Below are 27,383 nucleotides of genomic sequence, written 5' to 3'. Positions count from 1 at the left end.
GAGTCTTTTATTGCTTTGCAGAAATCTACGCCAAGTAAAAATTGCAGCTCTCTTATTTTTTAATAACGCAGCATGCTGTTAATTTGGGTGTAATGCCAAAAAGCCCCATAGTGCTATTCAGGAAAGAGTTGTCTAGAAACCCCTCAATGTCTTAGATAAAATTGAATCTGAATGGCTAAACCAATTTGAAAACAAATCAATTTTAAACTAATTTTATTGACAATATGCGTTTTTTTAACAAACATCTCTCAGTACAACAGAGATACTAGCGACATCTTTAGACATTTATTCTGTTCGTGGTGTTGCATACAAAACATGAACACCTTTCTGGTACTCTCAGACTGCAGAGAAAACAAATGCCTGAATCCTCCTTCTTTTGTTATTCGTTCCCATCATTAAAAACAATGTCCACCTCACAGCTAAACAAACACCTTGGAATTTGTCCTGCTCTGGTTTCTTGCCCATTCATCAGAACCTCTGTCTCACCTGCAGTTCTCAGGTCACATCAAGGCTCTGAACATAGGTTCCCTCCTGGACAAAACAGGTTTCAAATCTCACCCAAAAAGATTGTATTCTCTTGTGTTTTGTATCCAAATGCTGCAGATACAGGGTGGGAAGGAAGAGGGAGACAGAGTTCTTAAAAGTGACTGAAGGTACATGGAGGCAGCCCAAATGGCCATAACAAATGGCAACCCAGAATGGAGACTCAGAACACACCTCACTCATCTTCCCCTTTCACACAAAAGACTTTTTTTTACTCTGTGTCCCAGAAGAGCTGCTTCATAGACAGCTTTACATGTATTCCTACTACCCTAACAAATGACCAGCCACACCCTTGCATGCCCAGCACTCTGTTACCTTACGGGGAACACTGTGTCCCAGCTGGAAGGTTGCATAGATCAAAATCTGAGCTTTGCCATGAAAAAAGGCAGCTACACTGCCCATCACTAAGCAAAATTGTTCACCGCAGCCTGGTTCCTTAGGCATTAATTGTAATGGAAAACAGAATTATAGTCTGATTTTTAACAGCTTTTTAACCTAGCAATTGGCACATTTATACCTACGTATGTATACACACACATATATGCTTTATTAATGTCTCACCTGTCATTATTTTAAAATGTTACCACACTCCCATCACATACATGCTGTGTACATATAGCTATTACTCTTGTGTTATCCTGTTAAGTTAATGATAAGCCTGAGAGAAAATTCAGTCTACCCCAGCAAGCCTCCAGACACTGTTGGCACAGCATGCTCTGTGCGGGTATTCCGTTAACCACTTCATGCATCACACAGGGATAGGAATGGTACCTCTTTCCAACGAATAAGCGAAAGGTCAAAACCTCTCAGAGCCCATCATACACTGACTTGATTAAACTGCTGCCACCTTCTCCTCCCATCAAGAAAACAAACATGACTGTATAAAGTAAAACACAGTACATTTGTGGCAAGACGGAGATCTCTCATGTACTTGTTTGGCTTTAATAACGAAGTACCAAAATAAAGAACATGCAATAGTAAGAGATGTAAGGGACAAAATGTTGAAAATTAGGGGGTTTTATCTTCCATAAAACTGTGTGACTATTAGCCACCTCAGTTCCAGTTTCCATCTCTGAATTTGCACAGCAAACTACCTTGAAAAATGCATCAAAAATAAAGCAAAGGAATTGTATTGGTTGACAAAGCAAAGAGTCTAATTCTTATTTTTTTTTACTCAACTCTATTAACTGCTAAAAAATAGTATATTGCTTCTTCCATGGTACTTTCAAAAAACCCACATAAACCCAGACAGCAAATGACTGCACTCTCCAATCTTCCACTATTATGATCTGGCCCTGAAAATGAATGTGAAGCAATACGAAGTTTCCTGTTACACTTTTTATTGCTTTTGAATCCAGCCTGAAACCTCACCTTAACCTTTTAAGCATTGCATTAATCACATCCTTGTTTTTTGCGCTGACATAAGGATAACATAAATGTAAACAGAACAATGATTCAGTATTTTAGAAAATCTGAAACAATACAATCTTTTGTCCTCTCAACTCACCTTTTTATAATTACACTTATATTAGTTCTTATGAAAACAAATCACTGCTTAATTACAGTGCTTTCAAATCAAGGAGAAGAAAATGCATCTGAAGAAAGGCAAAAATATTTTTGTCAAATTTAAAGTTTCAGAAGCAAGCACGGAATCAGGCTGTTCTTTCATTTATTCTGAAACATTCAGAAGATGCTTCAAAATGAGCTTTATGCTTTCTCACTAACTTTTAAAGAATCTTAAAATCACTTGGGGGGTGGGAGAAGAGAGAAAATAATGAAAAATAAAACAACAACCCCCACCCCTCAAATCTTAGTTTCCTTTTCAGGAATTGAGAAGAATTTGTTCTACTGCGTAGTTAATTTCTGTCCTTAGCAGGGTGGGACAGGGGGAAATATTACTCTATCCTAGAATTTTTAAAGCTAAACCAAAATTGTATCTCTAAGAATCACAAAGTACTACAAAAGGGACATATTTCCTGTTACATGACAAAGAATTTGTAGTATTTATTAATATTATACAGAATATTTTTAATCCATTCCTACTTTGTCCTTGTAGAAAAGTCCTATGGGACTGAAGAAGTCCGTCAGGACATTAATAATATTTACTTTTACAATTACAAAGACATTTCTTTTGACCTAAACATTCAATGTTAAGTTTCCAAACTAGATTGAGAAATACAAGGCTTCCCATTGAAGTAGAATGCAAATTTTCCATTAAATAAAAATAGAACTATAAATGGTACATATATTTAAATATTCATAAAAGAAAAAAATGTTATTCCATGTATTTCGTTGAATTTATATTTTAACAAGAAATAAAGATAGGGTGAAACAGATTGCCTTTTTAATGGGTTTGTATCATTTTCACAGAAGGAACACACTGACAGAAGCCTTAAGTTATTAACTCAGTTCATTCTGCTAATTGAACCCTTGCAATGAACTTATTTTAAACAGATGCTTTATTCAGACGTTTTAAAAATTTCAAAAAGTAGATTTGAGGACTTTTAGAGACATCATTACTATTATTATAATACTTTTATGTATATAATACATCCCAATGGAAGATAATATAAAACTAATTGAAATAGTTTCACAAACTATTTCACATACATCTCTCCAATTTCATGAGCTTTGTGGAGCTAGAAAAATGTCAGATGCATCCCACTCTTGAAAAACAATGAAATTTTAAGGATTGTAAATACTTTTAAATTTAAATGTAAATGCTTCTATTAATCTTGGTAAAGAAAATTAGTGAATAACCTAGCTTACATATAACACAATCTATCCAAAATGCAGTTTATAAACTAGATACCAAAGTCACTAATAGCAGCATCCAGCAAATTCCTAGAACTACATCTACACCAATGCCTAGTAGCTGAGCCTTAACTTTACTTCCATGTCTCAGTGGCACTACTCTAGGAGTGCAGTTACTCCCTATGTTAGCATCTGTTAAATGAGATCTATAATTATAGCTGGCAGTTGGAAAACTGAAGCAAAAATGAATTAGCATTTCAAATATTTCTGTATATATACTATTCCCATGTCACCAATTACCGTCCCATCTGTACAAAATGGTACCAAAATACTCATATTTTAGTATCTTTCCCTTTCATCTCTAAATACTTTGCTTGCATTAAAAAAATAAATGTAAAAAGCCGATTGTTCACCACCAACCACCCTACTGAATGGTCAGCACTGCTATCACAACAGCAATGCATCAACATAATACAAACCACTTCCTAATGCTGGGGTGAATTCAACAGCAGTACAGTTTTGATTATTTTTGAGTTGCTGACCATGTTAACCATTAGGATTTTTTTTATATAGAGATAATAGAAATATTATGAATATTCTATCTGATAGAAGTAAGCAGGAAGGTAAGTTATCTTAAAAGATGAGCTTTTTCTAGAGACCTGGGCATATTCTCGGAGTTTTTTTCCTCTTGCTTCCCTGCCCCACTCCCCACGCCACCCCACTCCCCCTTCTTTTTTACTCTCCTGCTTCTGCAGTAATACTAATTCACTTCAGTATTTATTAAAAAAACCCCTACCAATAAAAAAAAAAAAAAGCAAACTCAGCTAATGCATATGCTGCTAGAAAAGAAAGCCAGAGCAGCCCCAGTTTATATTTTAAGAAAAAAAAACCCTTCTCTTGAGGGCAAAAGCAGCCCAAAAGTATATGTCATTTAATATCTTACAGAATATATTTCGACAGAATAAATTCTGAGTTTCTGAAAAATAAATCTCTCTCTACTAGAGTACTTCTGTCTTTTCAGAAATAGAGTGAAAATTATAGTAGTTCAAGCCAAGGTAGTCTAGATAAACACTTTATTCAATTAAATGGAAAGCTCATAACACTATATACTTTGTTATGTGCTAGTTTGCAAATACTCTGATATAATCAGAAATACAAAAAAGCTTTAGTATAACAGAAAAATTTTGCAAGTTATCATAGAACAAGTTTTACCTGTGGGAAACTAAAGAAAAAGTTCTGAATTAAGAAAGCCAAGCAAAAATAAAAAAAGAGTATTTTTATCTGTTTTAAGAACATCCTGAGACCATCTGATTTACACATCTTTATACAACTTTAAGGAAAAAGAAACTGTATAAAACTATGTGGACTCAGTAATTCAAGAAAAATAGAATGCAAACTCTATATTCTGAATAAAAATAGACACATGAAAAACAAAGACTCATACAGCATATTTATCTTAGAACTCTTCTGTCAACTTTGCACTAAAATAATTTTATTTCATTAAAACTGATACCTTTAGGTTGTATACAAATGTAAATAATAATTTAGAAACACACCCCGGATGTGTTCTTCAAAAGCAGGCAGTTCAGTGAAGTTTGAGAAAAATATTCCTGTCATGAATGAAAAAAACAACAAAAAATACTTCAACCTGCATCATACTACAAAGTTTTTTTTTACATTACTGATTTAAAAAGTAACGATGTATATGAAATAGATAGGTGGCAATTCTGCAAGTGCTTGCTCCCAGGAGTCCCACCAGCTTGCATACATTTTCTCAGATAAACAGGACTATCTACAAGTATAGCTATTTGAAGAACCAGACACCTACCCCCTCCTTCCCTCAAATATTTATGCAATATACCAAAAGAGCAGACAAGCCCTGCCTGGGTATAACACTTCTGTTATGACGCAGTATGTTTACACTACAGCATTGTACTTGAAAGACTATGACATTGTAAAGCTCTATTGTGAATTTCCATGGAAAAATATTTTAAAGTATTCCCCGAATCCTGTGAACGACCAAATAAAACACGAAAGCTCGATCACAGACACTGCTATGAATGATGCTGTTCAGTGCCAGAAATCTGTGCCCTAACATCAGCTTATAATACTTATTATGAGGCTGAATATTTGTCACGTGAATAAATTTAATCACAACTAGTCTCTCCAAAACTTATAGAAAGTGGTGTTTTGTATTACGAAATGTTAAAATTTATACAAGATGTTGTAGGCAACTGACGACCTAGCTTTTGGGGATGAACACTCATAAAAGTAAGCATTTGTACATTTCAAATACCAACTAAAATCATAATTTTATGTTACGGATACACGTATGTGAAATCGCTGGCTAATCAGCACTCAAGAACATCTGAAATACTGAGTTTCCATGTATGAGATAGTTAAGGGGAATAAGCAAAAATGCTGCAAAGAGTTACACAAATACTAATATTTCCTTCCTCTCGTTCATAGCTTAAAATGTAAAGTTGCCAGACACGCAGCTTATCAACCAGAGCGTTTTAAAAAATAAGCATCCAAAAATAAGCAGCCACCAGACAGGCAAGGCGGTAAAATCTAATTAATAGCTTAGTCACCTGACGGCACATACGATTCTGTGGGAGAAGGAATACTTTTTTTCACCAGCCTGGTATTCCTTTAACGGAGACAAACGCTGCAGCAGGAGCGACATAAAGGGACAACAGGCAAGATGACCACTTCTCTCCTCACAGAATACAAAAATAAAAAACCCCAAACAAACCCAAGCCCCCAAACCATTGTCATGTGAAACAAGATCTAGCAAGGCAAAGTCAAGAGAGGAACAAGCAGGTGTTTGCATTCCCTGCAGTTTAACTCCTGGCTTTCATTCTGTGCTTCCAAGAAAGAAAAACAGTTTCATTTGTAGATCTTACAGAGAAACAAAGAATTTCAACAAGGAGTCCCGATAAACATCTTACACTGTTAAACATCTTCACCAGGAGAGAGAGAGAAATCTCCCCCTGTAGCAGGCAGCCATGGAGTTCTTTTGTTCCCTGATAAATATTTGCCTTTGTCTTTTGTGATAAGGTCTGCTGCCTTCGCCTCACACAAAAAGGGCTCAGTTGTTTCTGTATAGAAAACATTTAATTAAGATCATTTCCGATTTGCTCGCGCCCCCCCACCCCCACCCGTGCGCTGAGGGAAAAGACGAGCGAAAGGGGAGAAAGCCCGGCCCTGCCGGCTGCCAGGGGCCCGCGGCGCAGGGGGGCAGGGGGGCAGGGGGGCAGGGGGCAGGGGGGCAGGGAGCAGGGGGGCAGGGGGGCAGGCCTCGCCGCCGGGGCTGCGGGGACCGGAGGGGCAGCGCAGGCAGCAGAGCAGGTAGCAGCGCAGGTAGCAGCGCAGCGCAGCGCAGGGCAGGGCAGGCAGCAGCGCCGCGCAGACTGCAGCGCAGGGCCGGGCAGCGCAGCGCAGGGCCGGGCAGGGCAGCAGGGCAGCACAGGGCAGGGCAGGCAGCAGCGCAGCGCAGGCTGCAGCGCAGGGCCGGGCAGGGCAGCAGCGCAGGCAGCAGCGCAGCGCAGGGCAGCGCAGGCAGCAGCGCACGCAGCAGCGCAGCTGGGCAGGGAAAAGCGGCCCCGGCCCCGGCGCAGGCAGCGCCGCTCCCGCTGCAGCACCTTCTGCGCCCCTGGTGCCTCAAAACAGGGGCTGGGGAGGTCGGGGGAGGTCATACTTCGATTTGCTCTGCCTGCGAGGGGGGAGGAGGGGAAATATTTTTTGTTGGTTACTTTTTTTTGGTGTTTTGGGGGGGGGTTTGTTTGTTTTTGGGTTGGGATTTTTTCCATGGGGTTACACTGAGTTGCTCTTTGCACTACATTTGTTTTTTAATCCCTTTAAAAGTAACATACAGTTTGGGGGTTGCCTCTTTGTCAAAATTCAAGCTTCACAAAAACATTAAAACCTTCTTACCACAATGAAGCAAAAGAACAGCTTTAATTATTTTAAAAATATTCTGTCTACAAAAAAGCTGTGCATGACCCTCTGGACTCTGCAACATTACTTCTCTGAGGACTTCACCTATTTTATATACTGGAGTTAGAACTCACAAAATAGTTTCCACTGCTGTAGTAGTTTGAAATACTGAAAAGAAAATCTAGGAAATAAAATCACTGTAACGTGTTTATACACACATAATACAACACACAACTTCCAAAGCTCTTAGTACTTACGTATGTTCATTTACTGGAATTAATGCTCTTTATCACGTCAACCGCCTGCAGGACCCAATCCTGAATATTCCTGCATGCCAGGTACTTAAAACAATACTGTTAAATGTGGATTCACTGCAAGTCTAAGCCACTCAACAGTTTCCCTCTCTGTATACCTCAGATCAACACACTTGCTCACAACCACAGATATTACTTCGCTGTATGAAATTCTGCCAAAAAATATCAATAAAAATACTAGTCTGAAACAGTGAGAATTAAAATGAAAAATTTAGAAACACATGATATGAGTAAAAAATAAATACAGCAGATATCCCACTAGGAAATATGCACAAAGTTGGAAGAGATAATTATTCCTGCAATCCAGATACTAAACACAGGAGATGAGCTTACACTGTGGACATGACGCAGTCCTGAGAAATTTTCCTTTGGTTAAATATTGAGAGCATGAAGTCATATTTTTTTCCTTCAAACCTTAGCACAATAAACTACATTTCTTTAACATCTGTACCATGTTTCAGAAAGTACAACTCATTTTTTCCCCCCAGGAATATAAAAGTTTTTATTTCATAAATGAATCTCACAACTTACTCATTGTGTGACACTAAAGACAACACCATAAACAGAAGAAAGAAATAATAGTTAATGTAAATAAATCAAAGTCTTTCTATCCTTCTTTGGCCATCTGTCTCCCCATAAATACACATGTGCAAAATAGTATTAGCTAAAAGTAGCTATTTTAAGTCTATCACATTATTGTTCTAAGTAAAAAAACATGAGCAGAAAGTGCTAACAGCATCATCTTACCTGCCAAAAGGTAAAAAAGCAAAAGTGCAAATAACACAACACACAAGAAAGCCTGCAAACTGACAAAGACTCTCGATTAGTGACAGCATTTGACCCAGGGAAAATGAATCAGACTCACTTTTTCTTTAAATGAAACAGATTACTCCCCTACATATTGACACATCAAAAAATATGATTACGGCTCAGCTCGAAATTACAGTGTGTACCACACACCTCTATGTTCTTAGCAGGTTTGCTCATCAGAGGACTCGTTCAACAAGAAGTATTTATATGATCCCATAAATGTTGTGCTAATAGTTTCGAACTGAGAGAGGTAAATGCACCTTATGTCAGGCTGCTTTGCATAGACTCGTTTCATCAGCTCTCTAGTAGCTGATGAGTAAGAGCCCCATTTTTTTAACCTCCATTATTAATGAAAAGCTTTGAATTAGATGCCTTGCTAGAAGTCTTAAACTTCCTAAAACTTACGTGTAAAACCCAAGCTAGCTTTATTAACAGCACTACAAATTCGACAGGAGCATATCAAGATGGCTCTATACATATTAATAGGCTTAAGATCAGTACCTAAAAGACAGGATTTTTAAAGTAACATAAAGCAAAATCTTTTGTATGTTCCTGTTTTCTATATCTGTGAGAAGTAGGATGCAATGAAGGATACATTTACATTTTATAAGAGAGGAAAATATATAATAAATTATAATGACAGTACCACAAACAGAATACTGTCTTTTCACAGTTTGTGAAAAGCCATGAACAAGACCAAAGAGTGTAATGGGATTAATCCAAGATTATCTTAATTGATCCTCTCCATAAGTACAGTGAAACCACATTCACTTAAGAGCATTCAAAAGGATAATGAGTAAGCAGGAATTAGGACCTAACTTCAACTTCAGCATTGGGCTGACAATATCAAACAACTGTGCAGAATACTGAACACAAATTAAACTAAGAAAAAGATTAAAAGCTGCTGTCACTTTCAGAAGGACCACCAAGAGACCTACCTATGTTTCACCTTTTGCTTATATAAGCAGGACAGATAAAGATAGCTGTAAACTTGAGACTACTTCAGTACACTGGGGATGCACTCCTTAGCATATACTTATATTCTAGAAAAGTGGGATAAAGCCTTTTCCAAATGTGATCTGTGTTATATTTTTGCTGCAAAGTCTGGAGCCAGAAGAGAGATGGTTCTATTTATCAAACCAAATATGGTAGGACTATTTGTAAGTGGTTCAAATATATTTAAGAAATAATGAAGTACACTTGGTACCTACTCCAATACCTGGCCATTTAAACAAATAACACATGACTAAAAAAATCTTTTAACTGTTAATAATCAGTGAAAGCTAGAAACTTTACTTAAGGAGCTATGGATCACAAGTTAACCTTATCTTTATCAACTCTGTAGGACAAAGAAGGAAACAAAGGCAAATACAGAACAAACAAAACATGCTGCCTATTACTGGCAGGTCAGGCACGTTCCATGTAGAACAGAAGAAACATTTACATAAAGATTTTCCTAGGAAAAATACTTGTTTCTAGATCACAGTCATTACTGTTATGTATGTTGCATTGCATATTTGTGTAACTGAGGGGTTTGGGGTACTTAGTTTTAACCTAAGTCATCTGTTCACATCACATATTCCTGCACAGATGCTGTTCACACGATGTATTCCTGATAGTCCAAGTTTATACTTTCTGACGAAAGATACACATAAAGAAACTGTCTGAGTGTGCAAGGATGGGGTCGGGAAAGCCAAAGCCCACCTGGAGTTGAATCTGGTGAGGAATGTGAAGGGCCACAAGAAGGGCTCCTACAGATATTTCAGCAACAAAAGACAGACAAGGGAAAATGTGGGCCAGCTGTGGAAATGGAGCAGAGGATATGGTAACAGTGGACATGGAAATTGCCAGGGTGCTTCACCTCCATCTTTACCAGTAAAATGGGAATCCGAGGCCCCTGACACATGAGGGGAAATCTGGACCAAGGAAGTCCTAGCCTCAGAGAAGGAGGGTCAGGTTAGGGAACATTTAAATGAACATGGTTGCTCTGAGCAACCAGATCTAATTAGATCTGTTTTGAGTACAGTGTTGGACTAGAGGCCTCTGGAGGTCCCTTCCAGCTTCATTTATACTGTGATGCTGTGATTACCATAATTGCAGAAAGACTAAGCATGTAACTGATAGGCAACTTTCCAAGCATAAGTATGTGGAGGGTACACGAAGGCTTGTAACTGCTTTGTTCTTGATGAAACGTAAAAGAATAAAAAAATGCATGTCATAAAAGACATTGAAGCTCTCCTCTTCCAAACTGGTTACTGAGAACCATCTCTGCAAAACTATCAGCAAGAAGTTACCTTTGTCATCCGAGACTGGCTTGGAAGATTTACATAACTGACAATTACTTTACACTTATTTTATTAAGTACCTAACAAGTCACACAAATATGATAGGCAACCCTTTTACTTCTGAAGTCACTTGTCATTTATACCTTTGATTGTTACCCTGTCAAGATGGTGGGGGGGGGGGGATTCTCACAGGTACTTGTACAGAACCAAGAGTTATCTAACTTCTGCTGAAGGGTCTTGGATGTACTACAGGATACATCAGAAATATTAAGAGAACCTACACCGATAATGCAAAACAAACCAAAACAAAACAGAAAAGGTATTAACAATAGAGAAGAATAATGGAAATATATAGCAAATGTGTATGTGGTGGTGGCGTGGTGAGGGGCAGAAGACAAAGCTGGTCATTGCACTATACATCTATTATCTGTTCTGAGTAAGCATGCCATCCCCAGCAGGTACAACCCCATGCTGGCCACCATCACTAATGGCAGAACCTAAAGGGTGAGAAGATGTGCTGGGCAGACAATTGAAATCAGGTCAGCTGTTCACGTGTTATGGCTGTGTTCATATGTATAAGGCCGATGCAAGAGAAGCCTTCCTCCCTTCAGCCTCAGCACTATATAAACAGAGCTTCCCTCCTCCCACAAGCATGCTAGGAAGCCTGCATGGCACTGTGCTGGGTGGATGATATACCAGTAGCAGCGCCTGCTTTGCCCCTTAACCGATTCCACAATACAGACATGCCCTGCAACCCCGGGATTTAGACCTCAAATTGCCATCTACCTCTGGCTGGACATGCTTGGACCTCCTCCCTCAGACCAGACCTGGGGTTACTGTCTCTGTAAGTACCTCAGCTGGTTCCACTTACGTTCAGGTTTGGGACAGATGACAGAGCAGTCAGTGACCAGAACAAACCCCTCAGAGTGCTCTGCTGTTTGTTCAGAAGTGAAAAAAGTTGAAATAAACAGGTCTGAAATAGATTCGCATACTTCCCTATTTTTCCTTGAAGCTCACTATTCCTTGAATCCTCTTATAGACCCCTTGTCTGTTCCAGGGCCTTTTCCTAGACAAATATCGGCAATAAACACTCCCACACATGAAAGGGATTTTTAACTGTTTACTTTGTGCTCTAGATGCCAGCTAGATAGAAGTATTGTATCTCTTTACCTCAGATTCTAGAAGCTATGTGAACTGTTTCGTTGGTGCCTACCATCATGCACTTTCTCCAACAAATTCAAGGGCCAAAACCACATAAAAATAAAAAAGTGACCAAGACCAATTATATAATAATTTTTTTTATTTTTTTTTATTTTTTTTTTTTTTTAGAAATGATCCTAAAAGGAAATGAAACGACAGACTTCCAAAGTAGTTTTCATACTACACACGTACTGGCATAAATGGAATCAGCACTTGGACCTGTGCTTGACGACATACAAATGTATTAGAAAAGATTTCACTGCCCTGAAGTCTTCATATATTTTTTAGCTACCCAAGAAACCTCTTAAATCAGTGGTTTAATTCACTGCCTAGTGTTTCAGAGAATTCCTATGAGCTGTAGGAGTTAAGTTAATTTTCTTCAGGGCATGAGATTTAGGTTACATTTTTTGTTTGAGAAATACATTCCAAATGTCATCCACGTGCTTTCCTCTGCCTAGCAGTCCCTTGCAGGCATCATCCTGCACATCTTTTACTAGGGAGTTAAGATGGACATCTTCATTCTTTCCTACTGGGCTTTTCCTCCAAAAGATTAATTTCCAGCCTTCCTTGTTTGCTTTCTGCTGGGCTTGTATTCCCAGGCTACTTCTCTAGGAAATTGCATGTTTCAGACTATCTTTAATATCTCAGAATCCTGCTTTGAAAGGACCAGCTTGTCCTGAAACAGGATCCAAAGATAAATTGGGTAGCCAGAGGCTTCACACACGAACACCCAAAGGAGGTGGTCAGATTTTTTGTTCTTAAAAATCAATTGAAATAATCTACTATCTATGCATGTTTAACAATATTTTTAGGTACTTTTGTGAAGTTTTCTCATTTGATTCATTTCACTCTAAACTTCTAATATGGTCCCTTACTCATACTGCTAATTTATGTAGTAACAGTCATGAATAAATCAACTGTAATCACTTATAAAACCAATTTTGCCATTGGCTTTCTCTGCTATCCTTTCTCTTCTATCTTTTGCTCAACCTTTCATTTAAGCACAAGTTCAACAAATACTTGAAGGTTCTGAACCTTGTTTCTTCATTTTTCCCCTTACTGGTATACCGGGTACACTAGAGAGATTAGACAGCTGGTATCAGAGTTCACCATTAATATGTTTCAGGCCAAAAGGTGGATATGAAAAATGCCAGTGTCTCTGAAGTCTTCAGAAGCCCACTGAAACCTAAAAAAGACCAACTGAGCCCTTGCAAAACCTACTGAAATGTGAAATAAAAAAGCCTAGAGCACTTTTATGCAGCACTGGAGCAGACTCCTTCGAAAATCCAGGGACTACTTTTCCTTCAGTGAATTCCAAATGGATCTGAAACACAGTGAGGAATGATCTGTACCCCTCATGGAAGTTATTGGGTTTTTAGGTGTTCAAACTTCAGTGTATTTTATTCCAATGTTGTAATTAATTATCGCTACCCCAAAACAAAAATATACACTGTGCTTTAAATAATTACAATTAATTGGTAGAAAACAATCTGATTTTTGGTTCAGAGTAACTGTAATAAAAATAAATTTCTATTTCTAAGGGCAACCTTAAGTTGATGCAATCTTGTACTTGTCAAGGTCTTAAACACACCTCGAGTTCTGGGCCTGCTTTCCGTGTATAAACCTCTCAAAGGATCTCAACCTAATTAACCTCCTTCTGTTCTAGTTTGCACTGGAGTCAGACCCAGAAGCACTGTCACTGAAAGCCCAGGAAAGATATAGTCAATGTGCTTTTGGTTTGAGGCTTCTCTACCAAAATCCACATTTGCCTGAAGCAGTTCCTGACTGAAGCAGCAAGTAACATTCTGCTCAGTTCTAAGTTGGTGTTTATTCAATGTGGAAAGAATACAAACTCTTCAGCTGTGTCTAGAGCTCTCCACTGAGCACGTAAAAACTGAAGCATTCTGAAAGCTTGCAACCTGGCCAGATTTGAGCAATTTTTGTAGTACTATAAAAAGCACCTTCCCTTCTGCCCTGCCACATTAACTGAAGGGCAGAAGACACTTCCTAGAAGAGGCTGCCTGAATATTGGTGGGAGGAAGGTTTTCCTCTAAATTTCTGAAACCTTTTGGCAGAAGAGGGAAGGGAAGACTGAGAAAGATGGATAATTTTAACTTTAAAAATTATGGTTTGCCAAAAATTGATTGAAAGCAGGATCTTAGAGTAGAAAATTCTGGGCACCATTCATAGGCAACACTTGTCAGCTTGAAGGCAAAACCACTGTAAACCCGGACGATACAAAACAGGAAGCCTAAGCAACTGTGTACTGAATATTGTAAAACATTAAAAATGTTAAAAAATAGAAATCTATACAACAGAAGGCCTACCTACAAAGTCCAAGAATAGCAGTGAGGTCAGTAAGAGCTGAAGAGCCTCTACAGCTTTTAGCAGCAGGCGCATAGTTATAGGTGTGGAAGTGTTTATAAACTCCTTTACTTTATCTGATTTTCAGAAAAATAGTTCTTTCAGGTGTATATTGACTTAAAGCATGAAAGTTCCAAGCAAAGAAACTAGAATTGCATTTCCTTCATCAAAGTCAGCAGCTTCACACTAATTGAGTAATAACAACACAGTAATGCAGCTACCCCTTACCATTCAAGGTGTGGACTTAGTGTTTAAATGGTGACCTGTTTTTCCAGATACGCAGTGTAAAATCCCTAAAGACCTAGAAAAGGAAGGTAATAAAAGGCAGTTAGGAAAGCATGTGTTGTCCTAAGTTTGACTGGAGGTCTGTTAATTTTGTATGATTTCTGTTTTGAGATCTAGCTGAACACATCAGTGGGAGGCTAATTTAAATGATGCTGGAATTGAAGCCTCCTGAATTTTCAACACTGTTGTGCCCATAAAGGCTAACTTGGCTTGTTAGAGTCACATGCCAAATGCTGTGTTCATAGCTGCCTTCAAGTCCTTGGGCTGAACTCACCTGGCCATGGTTTTTAGTAATTGCTTCAATATCCCTCTTTTTGAGAAGACTGATAATATTCCTTTGCATTGATTAACTTCTTATAGCACAAATAGATCTAAGACTACTAGGGCACAATTCATTTGAATATTAAAATATTCCATATCTACTTGGTCAATTAGCACACAAACTCCTTGTATTTCTTTTTGTAAACTTATGTGTCAAAGTAGGTGAGATGCGCTACACCAAAATTAATGACGGTTATGATAGGTCAGAAAAAAAAAATCATCCTCAGTGCAAAAAAATAATTTTAAAAGTCCATGTTGTTTAAGGTTTTGCCTAATTCAATATTGAAAATTCCTTAGCTTATTACTTTACACTAAGGAGAACAATACGTACATTATCACCTGAAACAATGATTAAGGTTGTCTCCATTAGATTCTGATTATGAAATCTCTTTAGTTACAAGATAAATAAATTGGCCTGCATCCTTTCTATAACATATCAGAGCGTCTCTTTCAATTACATCACATCTAAGCCAGTAAGTCTTGCAGAATGCAGAGAAATCAGACTCCGAAATAAGCTATAGTATAACCATATTTACTTAAATACCTTCAAAACCAAAACTCTTTGGTTTGGGACACACTGAGCAGGAAACCTGGCACTAGGGGCATCCAAAAGGCCAAAGAGGAAGAAAAGTCGAATGCGAGAAAAATATTTATAATTCTGATAAGAAACGTACAAACCCAGTGCTTCTGTTTGATTTTTTAAACTGCAAGTATATTTCAAGTTATCTATAAGAGATTTTAAACAACAATCTGGACTTTTAATACCTGTAGAAACATAAAAACTTATTAAAGCAATATCTGTAATATCTAATATTTCAAAATATTCTATGTGTTTCTTAAACCAGCATTTCGCTTACGATATTCACCAGATGTTATTCCCACTAAATAAGAATCTATGTATAACCAATAACTAAAGACAAATAAATTGAAGGAGAACTCATAAGAAATAGTATCCACTTCCAGTATAGCTATACCACTACTTATGTAGCTATAGTACTTATAGACAGCATTTAGTTATAAGGAAATGGAAGACACACACCAACACACATGCACACAAATGCCAGAGTCCTTAAGAAATCATCACAGCATGATCTCCACTTACGTATGCTCCCTTGTGGAATGCTAACACTATGTATAATGGAGACCATGGAGTGGAAATATCAGCAAAGATCAACCATTGTAAATCTTTCTGCAAGTGCTGGAACTGACACAGCTAATTAAATTGGTTCATATAAGAAACAGGCAAGTCCATAAACACAGTAGAAAGAAAAGTAATTCAAGTACTTAATTCGCATAACAAAAAGCGAGTCCATAAAGTTGTTTCCAATTCAGCGCTGCCCTTAAGAAGTGCAATCTCCTTAAAAGGGAGCATGTAGAGGCAGTAAGGGTCATAGCTCAGCATTAGACAGTACATGACATGGACATGAATCAACTATCTGCTCCCAAAGAGAAGCAGGCTAAAAGTTTGTGGAAGGGACAGGAGAGGTCCTCTCGTCTCTGCTCAGGTCTCTCTACCAATTCCTGTCTCCTACCATTTCTGGATATATCAGAAAGAAATCAAGATCCACTGCAAGAACTCATAACAAAGGTCCCAAAGCAAGCTATTAATTTCTCACCTTTATATTACTGCAGGGGTCCTCAAACCTTTTAACCAGGGGGCCGGCGCGCGGATGAAGTGGCAGGCAGTCATCTGCGGCTGCTTGGTTTCCAGCCCCCCAAGCCCCAGCGGGGTGGGCGGGGGGGTTCTGTAAATACCGGCGGCCGGATTGAGGACCCTGGGGGGCCGTATCCAGCCCGCGGGGCGTAGTTTGAGGACCCCTGTATTACTGCTTTTGAGAATTCAAAATGTACGTGCTTAATCAAAGACACATGAATAAAAATCCACTGCCTTGAATTTTGAAGTGTTAGTCCTTGAGAGTCACGTGACTAGGAGGTGGCGCTTTTTGGTTTATTTGTTCATTTGAATTAAATGGTATTATTTCCTGCACATTTTACTCAAGTATTCACAATACAAAGACTTATTCTTCCAACCTGTCCCAAAATAAAGTGAAAAGTAATCTCATTTTCACATTGATTTCAGTACTGGAACTAGCATGACTCCTGGCATTGCTTCTTATTACAGGCTTTGCCTTTCTTCAAAGACAGCTCTCTTGACAATATTGAAATAAGAACTGCTGGAGTGATTTTCTGAGCAAGTAAAAGTTTAAAAGAGTTCTAGGAGAGTCTGAGGGTACTTGCTGGTAGGAGACTGGGAAGAAATACAGTTCAAGGAAACAAATGGCCCAGCTAGATAACCCACAGAATATTTTACTGAAAGCCCAAACATCAACTATACTCAAACAGAATACAAAAATGTAAGGTTTGGGTAGAACTGGATTTTATCATGATGTTCTTATGTTGAACTTGGAGAATATGAACAGGAAGAGAGATGGACATATAGGCAGTTCTGCCATACACACAACTTTCAGCTTCGTTCTGGTTTATATACCATACTCACCACACAACATAAACTCTTTGCATTCAACTTCATTTTCACCAAAAAAAAAAAAAAAAAAAAGGCTTCCAAAAAACCAGCTGCTTTAGTTTTCCATGGCTTTTCCCTGTCAACAGCTAAGCCAGCTGTGAATGCTATTCAATACTTTCACAAAACAGATGGAGGAGAAAGGAAAACTGGCACCCCTGCACTGGGATTGGAAAGTTTCACTACTGTCTTGGGCATCATGTTCATGAGCACCAACCTGGGCTGCATAAGCAATCCCTGCAGCCAGCCATCCTGCCCTTCCCTATCAGTCTGGGAGGAACAGATGGAACAAAAACAGGTCTTCTGCAGGGGTTTGTGACAAGTTACTGCATTTCCATTTTTTTTAAAAAAAAACACAAATGTCAAAGAGAAATTGAATGAAATATGCTTGTTTATAATGCATGCTAAAGTTAATAGGAGAAAAAAATGTTGCCAGTGGCAAAGGAAGGTATACAAATAATGCTTAAGTACAGAAATTCTCAGTGTACTATGAAATATATATATATAAAAAAATTAAAAATTAACACTGCAATTGCTTACAAGCCCATCTCACTGGAGATACAGGTGGGGTTTTTTTCCTCCAAGTATTTAAATATTAGTATCGAATGCCATAGCTGCAACTCTAGAAAGCATAATCTGAAAGATTCAAGACAGCTACTGATGCAGAAGGGCTGCAAAAATCTACAAAAATTCTAGTCAGGCATAGAGTGAAAATCTTTATTAATATCTACACATGAGAAACCATTCTGGGAGGTAAAGGATGGGTACTATGTTTCCATAGCTGGTTTGGATCTAGAAGCTCAAAACCCCTCATAACTTGCTGAGGGACACATCTACTTGCAAAATGAACAAGTACAGATGAATAGAAACTTGTTTCATCATTAACAAAATACAAGCATTTTAAACAGATAAGGTGGCCTCCACATTGATTCAACTGATCTACAGAAATTAGGAATCAATTTCAGTAAACTTATAGCTTGCAGATCATCTCCATAGATCATGCCTTAAGCCATTTGGAGATATTATGGTGAAGCTTATAAGTTGTCTGTACCTAAAGCTCGGACATAGAGAGGTCCCTTGTACTGCCAATGTTTTGATGCATATGAAGTAAACCATATTTGTTTTCAAACTAAAATGTTTTCAAAATATTTTGCTTAAGGTAATATAACAGAGAACATGATGTGGACCTCAAAGATATTGCCCTGGGGCTATTTTATTCCACAGCCATCTAATATAGGGACTCTAAACTCCAAAGCACCTGGAACTGGCTGCTATCACAGAAAACATATTGAGCAGATGGCCTGCAACCTGTTTCAGCTTGCAATCTCCATGGCCCTAAAACATTAATTTCAGTAAAATATGTAGTGAAACCTCACCAACATGGGTGGCACTTGTGAAGTAGGATCTATCTCATTTTAAAACCCTCTTGAATCATCAAAAATTTAATTTATATTTCATTGTGCCACTTGCTGTATGTCAGGCACATAACCCAAACCTGTATCAGAACAACATATGCATCTCCTGCCAGGTAAAGAAACCACATATTAAATAAAAATAAGAGTAAAAAAAGAGTGGGCTTGCTTGTTTATGAACAATATATTCTCTGATCATAAATGAACACTCAGTCCACAGAACCAGACTGGACCTAATCTGAAATAAAAACTCCAAGAGTGTCTCCAGGTGTGGACATCAGGCCCTAAGCATCAAATGTTTTGCTTTTCAGATTTACTTCTATTGCATGCTAATATGTGCTAATGTAAACAAGAAAACTGATGCATTAAATTGTACTGATGATTAACTCTGAAGAGCTACATTTAAAGTTTTAAGATCTTGATAAGCTTTCAGCATAGTGCAGCTGTTCTCATAAAGATGCAATGAAACTGTAGTGCCAAATCTTTACTTTGGTTTCAGACATACCAAGCAAACAAGAAGTTCAAACAAATGGACCTTCGTGACTGTTTACTTAAGGGCGATTTGACCTGAACCATCAGCAGGATCCAGTGGTACTTCTTGTTGTGGGCAGCCATCATGTTTCTGGCCTAGTCCACTGCAACACCAGCTGCATGAATGAAAACAAAAAGCCTGGGACCATCGGTTCTGTAAGTCAAACCATACAGACGTGAAAAGTTTTGAGAATAATATCCATTGGTTTCCCAGCTTTTCACAATCACATTTTAAAAAGTGTTTCCTTTTTGCTCGCCAGCATTAAAGCTTGAACTTTATGTAACTCATTTGTAAAGACATCTGTATACCAAACATCTGTAACAAACCTAAGATTTCAGCCAGGCAGAGAACTACTAAACGCATTGACAGGTACCCTGAACTTCCCACTGAGCATCCAACTGACCTGCAGACAGTTCTGGCTGCTAGAATGTGTTCTTTAAAGAAGTTACATAGTAAAGTAGACTCATTCCACTCCTGCACTCCCCAAATGTTTATTCATGCTCCTAAATTCTCATTCCACATCCAATTGCTCTTTGGGAAGCTGTAAGGCTTCAGCTGCTTCCAGGAAGCCGGCACATGCTACAACTGCTTTATTTGTCTTTTCTCCTGACAAACCCCCTTCTGACTTTTGGGCTGAGCTGTCCCAATCCACACCCTCTGTAAGTGCTTCCACAGCACGTATTTAAGCCCTCCTCTGCAGCAACAAGTGAAGATGCAAGCTGTACAAATTCCCTCTGGCATGGTACCTCTCTTCTTGAAAGACACTGGATGACTCAGAGCTCAACAGATGTTGGTCTGGAGAAGAAGCACCAATGACCAAACTGGCAGTTCTGAAGACATGTCACTAGGCACCTGTGTTACCCACAAAACAGGATGGACAAGAACAACAAAGACAGTTGGTGGAAGACCAGGGAGCAAATTGTTCTAGGATTTATGTAGGAGAAAATAAATACATGGCAAAGGAACAAGGTTTCTAATCCCACTGTAAGGTTAGTCAACTGTATTGATTTTTAACTCAGTTTCAGTGGTTTTAGCTCCCCTCCCATTCCTGATCATTGCCAGTACATGTACATTTTCTATTACATCATACAGTTTTCCTCTAAAGTTATCAAACTTTTGTGGTACTCCAGCAAAGTAAAATTTGCTTTCATATGATGACGTCTGTCTGTGGGCCCAGCTCCTCTCCTTCGTTGGCATCATGACAGAAGTCAAACACACACAGACTCAGAAAACAGACCTCAGAACACTCGTTCTATAAAACATTTTTCCTTAGTTTTAGAACAGTAACTTTGTGCGATCCTTAGATGTAAACACAGATTACTATACAGATTACTTTAAGAGATGTAAATTATTCCATAGCAGCAAATCTCAGTTACAAAATGTGAACAGTACATAGTCAAATGGTGAAGAAGAAACTTTAGGTTGTATGAATAGATATACTTGCCTCTTCTATTTAATGTTGATTCCTAAATCATGTCACTACATAGGCTGTCCTACAGTTAGGACCTTCCTAATAGGCAGTGTAATATGACCATAGAGTATTTTAAAAAGCAAAACCCTTAGCTGAGCCCTGTTATACTTTGCATTATCTGCTGATGCCTTTTTCCGGTTAGCTTTTGAATTCCTAATAATATGTCAAATTCTGGCTTTCCAACATGCAGCTACCTTAGCCTATGAGCATGCTCAGCAGACTTTTTAGCTGAGCAGCTTGAATGCTTATTATTACACTGTACTGTCCATGCTTAATAGTTTACAATGCACTAAAAACAAATCCAGCCTGTCTGAAATGTTACAGAATTCCTTCCCAAAATCGGTTTATCTCTCCCGAGCTGTTAAAAGTATTGTACTTTTCTTCCTTGCCTCAGAATTCGAGATGCCACCATTATTATGTACTTTCCTTCCTAAAACCAAACCAAACCAAAATAAAATAAAAAAACAACCAAACAAGACTTTCTAAAGCAGAAAGCACTTCAGCCTCTGAGCTTCACAGAGGTTATAATCCCCCCAAAAATGCATCTAAACTGAAAACTGGAAAACTTGTTCAACTTCATTACATGTATCACCTCTACTCCATTCACAGTAACTGTGTATCACTGAGGAAATGTGCCAGAGGTGTGTTGTCTTAAGTTTCGCACTCTAAGTGTATGTCGAAAATTTTAAAGCTACCCCTGACAAAGAGAGGAAAAGGAGTAGCTATGCTTACTTTGTCATTTACATTGACCTATTTAAAAGAGTGTTCACAGTAATTTAAAAATAATCAATCACTTACGGGCAAGCCAGTCTTTCTATTTACCCAAGCCAGACAACAGTTGTTTTTTCTGATTTCACTAGTACTCTTTACCTGGTAGGTGAAAAACAAAACAAAAAACTCAAGTATAAAAATAATTGAGGTTGTCTTTGATTTAGCTTAACATACAAAGTGAAGAGCAGATTTACAACTTTGAAAACTTAGTACTTCTGAGTCATGTAAAATACATTTCTTCATGCCACCAAAAAGCCAATGACTTTGTATTGACTAAAGACATCTCTTTCAGTCACTTGTCTTGCCTGTCCTGCTTTGCTCAAATGAGTCATCATTTTAATCTTCCATGTGCTTCTGATGCACTTACACCATAGCACATAGATACCACCTGTTTTTTTAACTCAACAACTGCCACAAGCAAGCATTGTACACCAGCCAGCCCAGAAACTGAGAGATTTTACAAGAGGAAGAGTCTGTCTGCTGATCTTGCTCTTCCTAAAATACGTTGTGATGATCACTATGTTGCTCCTCTGAAAGAATCCAGGTCGCAGCAGGAGGAAGGACATGGGGGGCTTGGCCCCCTGCATTGCAGTGAGGAGAGGGAGACCCTGTCCCATTTCCGCTCCCTGTGTTGTGGCAAAGCAAACCCAGCACGTTGTGACCACCTCTGGCCACCACTGAGGCTGCTGAAGCCACTTACAATCTGGCCTACTGCCCTGCAGACCTGATGCCAATCATAAGGCTGAAGGTGTCTCATCACCCCTCAAAGCCTGGTACACCTTGGAGGGGATGTAGCATGGGGGTGCAGCCCCAGGGGTCTCCTCCAGACCCAGCATGGCATGTGCCTTAGCCCCAGGAGAGCACTGTTCCCTCTCCACTGGCCCTGTCGGTAACCATCTGAAGGACAGAGTGAATGATCTGAACTCTGGATGATGGGCATCCGTGCCACACTGCCCCAGGGTACTGTGTGATGGCTCAAGAGCCTCCAGTCCCTAAAGGCTTGTCTGTATTGTCTGCTTCCCCTCAACATGGCAGCTCTCCCCGTCAATGCTGATGTCCTCCATGGCACAAGCCAGTAGCCCTGCTGATGTTTCAACCCTCCTGCTGTCACGCAGTGTGTGACCACACGCAACAACGTGTCCCCTCCAACACTGGGAGACCCTGAAGTTCATCACAGATGCTAGGTGACCAGAAACAGGGAGCCACTGCCATCTCCACCCATATGATGTCAAGCATACTGCTCCCTGCCAGGAAGAAGGCAGCTCGCCCTGTCACCACTGAGAGCTCACTGCACTGCCTGGGCCTTTGGTAGGACCCAGCACGGATGCACTGGACTGCAGACCTGCAATCCCTATAACTTACACCGGACGACTGCATTATCATTTTCTCTTTAAATCCCTTGCTAACTAAAAATAAAAGGTCTCCTTCATTGCAAGGAAGATGAACAACTGTTCAAGAAATTGTTAAGAACAGCTGCTAACTTCAAGTTGGTTCAGCTTTTCGTGGGTTTCATTCTTATTTTCACATACAGTTTGATACACTAAGGTCTTACTTTTCTGCTTAGTATCAGGGAATAGTCTTCTACCAGCTGAGAAGGGAAACAACAGCTTCTGCCCTTGCACCAAAGGGTGTTGTGCTGGCAATATTAATCCATTTCAAGATGACAGGGGCTCCCTCTTCCTCCTCTATTCAGCCCATGAAGAAGATTTCAGGTTCAAGCTCCTTTTTCTTGAAATAATTCATTTCTTGATGCACTTTGTAAAAGCAGAAGCACTTGAAATAGGCATAACCAGAGTTTATCCCTGGGAAAAGGGTTGGGCTGCTAATGAACATTACAAACCAGCACGATATCAGCTCTCCAGAGGAAGCAGGGGAAGAGAACCACCCTGAACAGGGCCCAGCAGCAAGGAAAGAGATTTAATCCCTAGTTAAATGAGATGGGAGGCATTTCATAATATATTTGAGATGAATATTTTATTCATCACACAACTACAGGAAATAATTAGCTCTATAGATAAGATTTTGTAGTAATAATAATAAACATGATTAGAAAAAGCATTGTCACCTTGTAATCCCTAAAGTATACTCTGTTCATCACACGAAACTAGACCAAATCTAAATGAAAGAGCACGTACAGCCTCAGCCCATGCAGGGAAACCAGGAAAATACTCAGTCATACAGAACATAAAGTACAGGGGAAGAAACAAGTAAATTAATAGCCCATTGACATGGACATAGCATGATATTTAGGAGTTTGATTGTTCCTCCCAGGCTCTGCCACTATGAGCCTCTGGGCAAGTCACTTCACTCTAAGAACCAATTTATATATCTATAAATTAAACAAGAGAGTAGGGTCCTTTTGGCAGAGCGAGAGAGTTTATGCTGGGAGCAACAATTCTTAAAGAGACTTGGCATTAAGAGTGGACGTGACTCCACCGAACATGAGCTCCTGATGCTCTGTCAAGGCCAAAGGGAAAAATGCATCCCTGGGGGCCTCTGTGGAAGAAGATTGAATAGGACCGGACAATTTGGATTAACTGTATACTTGTCACTCAAACATCTAGTGCTGGAACGCTGCATCGATGTCTGGTGTGCACAATTCAAGAAACTCACAAAAGAGCCTTGTAAGTAAAGGACTGGGAGAACTCTTTAAGGCAGCTCCATTTATGCTACGAAAATTATACCTGACTTGATCACTGTCTTTTGAGTTTATACAGGAGGCTCCTTCAGGTAACAGGCAACAGTATAAACAAGCTCCAGCGGACAAGTTCAGATCAGATACATGATGCAGATACACAAGAAACAGTATTTCACCACTGAAAACTATTTCCCAAGGGTGATGACAGGTTCTCTGTCCTTGACCCTTTTAAATCAAGATTGGATCTTGCGTTCTGAAAATCATACTTCAAACAGGAATTACTTTAGATTACACACAGAAAGTTAGACTGAATGATCAACATTTTTTTGTTCTGCTTTTTCTTTTTAATCTACAAGCACCGACTACATGCAACATTTCAATAATTGTTCAATATTCAATAGACTTTGTGAAACAGTCTTAAAAGCTCTGATGAGAAGCCACAGTTGCAAAGTATTGTTCATGGAAATACTGGTTCCTCAATATGATGTGACTGCCATATTGGTGAATTACATATTAAAGACACCTTTTTTCATATATATTAAATTAACAGAATGGCAAAGAATAATATATATAGTAAAATTATGGCATACAAAATGTGGCATACACTGCATAGTTTAGACTGGTATATACAGATGTGGAAAAGAGATGGATGAGAAAATTTAAAAGTGATGAAATAAAAGCTTTTCAGGAAAAGCTACCTCAAAGGGGAGCAGCTACCACAAAGGTAAAATCTTCACAAACATGTTCCTGGCTGCAGGTTTTCTCCTCATCTAAACCTTCACTAAACCTGATGCTTCTGCCCTCCAGCTGCTCCCTGACTTCCTTGCCAACCCTCAGCTCGGGGCCCTCCCCAGCTACGCACCACTCCTCACCCTGTCTAGGACAGTGGCCTGAACCTCCAACATCCACACGCTCCAGCTGCTGGATGATTCAAACGGACCTTAGGGGCCACACAGCCCATAACCAACTAATTCATTCAAATAACTGCTTTTGTGGTTAATTTACAGGGAGGGAGAGGACCATCCAACATGTGGTATGTTGCTTTTAGACACAAGGCACTCAGATTACTTAGTCATTCAGGTGCTGGGTTTTTTTTTAAAGAAAAGGAAAACAATAGGCTAATTTTGTTAATACATGATCTGATGCATCACTTCAGTAACACAAAGCAGTCATAAACCTTGTTCGATTTGCATTTTAAGGCAGGTTTATGGCTACAAGGATTCCTAAAGCGTTACAAAGCAGAAGAAGCACTAAACCCTTTCCCTGTTATCCCAGACACTACAAACATCAACAGATATTTACACTGTGATCTATCTATTTATTGATTAAATTGCCAATTACCATTTACTGCTCTGATTTCTGCTCCATTTATCATGTGTTCAACTACCTTCAGCTAGCAAGGATCAGAGCAATCAGATGACATTTTGAGGCGATCGCTTGCTTTTGTATGTATCATATACATATATATATATAAAAAATACATAATTGTATATATATACACACACATACATATATGTTGTATGCCTCTACAGAAGCTACAACTCTGGCATGTACAAACTCAGAGTATAACTTAAAAGGATTATGATACTGAAAAATTAAATTAATTTAAAACACATGGTGCATTTTTAAACTTTACTTTCTACTAATGACTTGAATTCATGCTAAAGTTACATTTTATAGTTCTTTCTATTACAATTTGGACTATGCAGCTTTCTTCCTTTGTTTTGTTTTGGTGTGTGGGGGTTTTTTTTTAATGAAAATTAAGATTTTTACCTAATCTCATGACCTCAGGTCTTTAAAACCTCAATGTACCCTCCAACTTGCCAATACTATGCTTGTAAGTTCTTTGCATTAGAGAGATCTGCATTAAAGGATCCAGCGATCCCTAGTGCTGCTCTTTCAGGATGTTTTCCCCACATGCTGTACACCTGAAGTAGTGTTGATGTAGGAGAACATTTAGCCATTTGTGGCAATGACTAAATCATTTGCAAAAATTTGTATTGCTTAATAACCAAGGTATTTAATATTTTGAAAATTATTACCATTTGGATTAAAAGCTAAAGAAAATAGAAAGTAAGGAAAACTTCTTTGTCCCAAATTATATTTTTCTTCCAATCATAGAAAATATTAACATGCTTAAAAATACACAAGTAAATACTTCCCTTCTCAGTATAAATATCACCCCTTTATAGAATATTAGATGCTCTATGGATTCTATTAAAGAGATCACACACTGGGCTAAAATCCACAGTCCTTATGAATACACAATAAGCTATGTTCATAAGTACAAGATAGTGAAAGCAGAATAATGAGAAATAAATATCTGAGAAGAAACCTTTTAATGGATCTTGCCATTAACTACCACTGACTGAAAGCACTAAAAGAGGGACCTTATAGGTTTCTCTGAATACATACTAAACAAGTAGGCAACATCAGTGATGGATTCAGCCTTACAGTTTATGTTTGTCTTTGTTATTTTATCACAATTCACCTTTGAAAAAGATGAAGTTTCATGCAGCATTGGTTCCTTCCTTATTACAAGTATTTTGATGGAAGAATGCCTCGGCATTTATTTTAAATGCACACATAAGCAAATCAACTTTACTTCCTCGCTGTAGAATTTGAAAAACAGATACAGCCAGGTTCAATGGATCAAACCCATCCTAATCTTAGTTACATTAATAATTATATAATAAAAATGTAGCAGTAGTTTTTTAAAGGCAGATATTGTGAAACAATGGCTCCAAGGTATACTTCTTATAAGAAACAGCAAAAAAGGTTACAAAAGGTTAAAAAATAACCCTTTCTTGTGAAAATTTTTTATTTCTACGCCACGGTTTCCAGCCTATGTTAGCACTATCACTGAAGATGTCCATTCTGAACAGTTGTGTGTAGGTCTTCATACAACATGTGTACTGTGGCAGGGTTGGTCTGATCATAGTGGGTGTAGTACAACCGACACTGCTTATTCTCTACACTGTCAAGGAACTGTAAATATATCTGGTTGACCAGATTTGGGGGAAAGGGTTCACAGGATCGCATCTGCATTTGAATTAAATAAGCTGAGTTTTCCTAGTTCCAATTTTCAGTTACATATACAAATATATAAATGCATGCACACGATTGCAGATATGTCTCTGTATGTATTTAGCTTTATTGTCATCAACAGTATGCCAGCAGGATACTATTCAAAGGAGTTGCTTTACAGATGAAATTAAGGATT

The 27,383-nt window shown here is 38.6% G+C and overlaps 1 long non-coding RNA gene across 3 annotated transcripts in view; it reads right to left on the bottom strand.

Moving 5' to 3' along the window:
• Nucleotides 1–27,383, bottom strand: part of LOC114012848 (uncharacterized) — a 331,654-nt gene that overhangs the window by 202,391 nt on the left and 101,880 nt on the right. The window contains exon 2 of one of the 3 annotated variants that reach the window (XR_003555561.2): nucleotides 14,438–14,510. The exons of the other annotated variants lie outside the window; for them this stretch is intronic. This is a non-coding gene — a long non-coding RNA (uncharacterized LOC114012848). The remainder of the gene's footprint in view (nucleotides 1–14,437; nucleotides 14,511–27,383) is intronic. 3 annotated transcript variants of the gene reach the window in all.

This window comes from Falco peregrinus, chromosome 4 (assembly GCF_023634155.1).
Source record: "Falco peregrinus isolate bFalPer1 chromosome 4, bFalPer1.pri, whole genome shotgun sequence".
Taxonomy (NCBI): Eukaryota; Metazoa; Chordata; class Aves; order Falconiformes; family Falconidae; genus Falco; species Falco peregrinus.
Note: the sequence above shows the minus strand (reverse complement) of the source record. Positions and strands in the feature narration are given on the sequence as shown.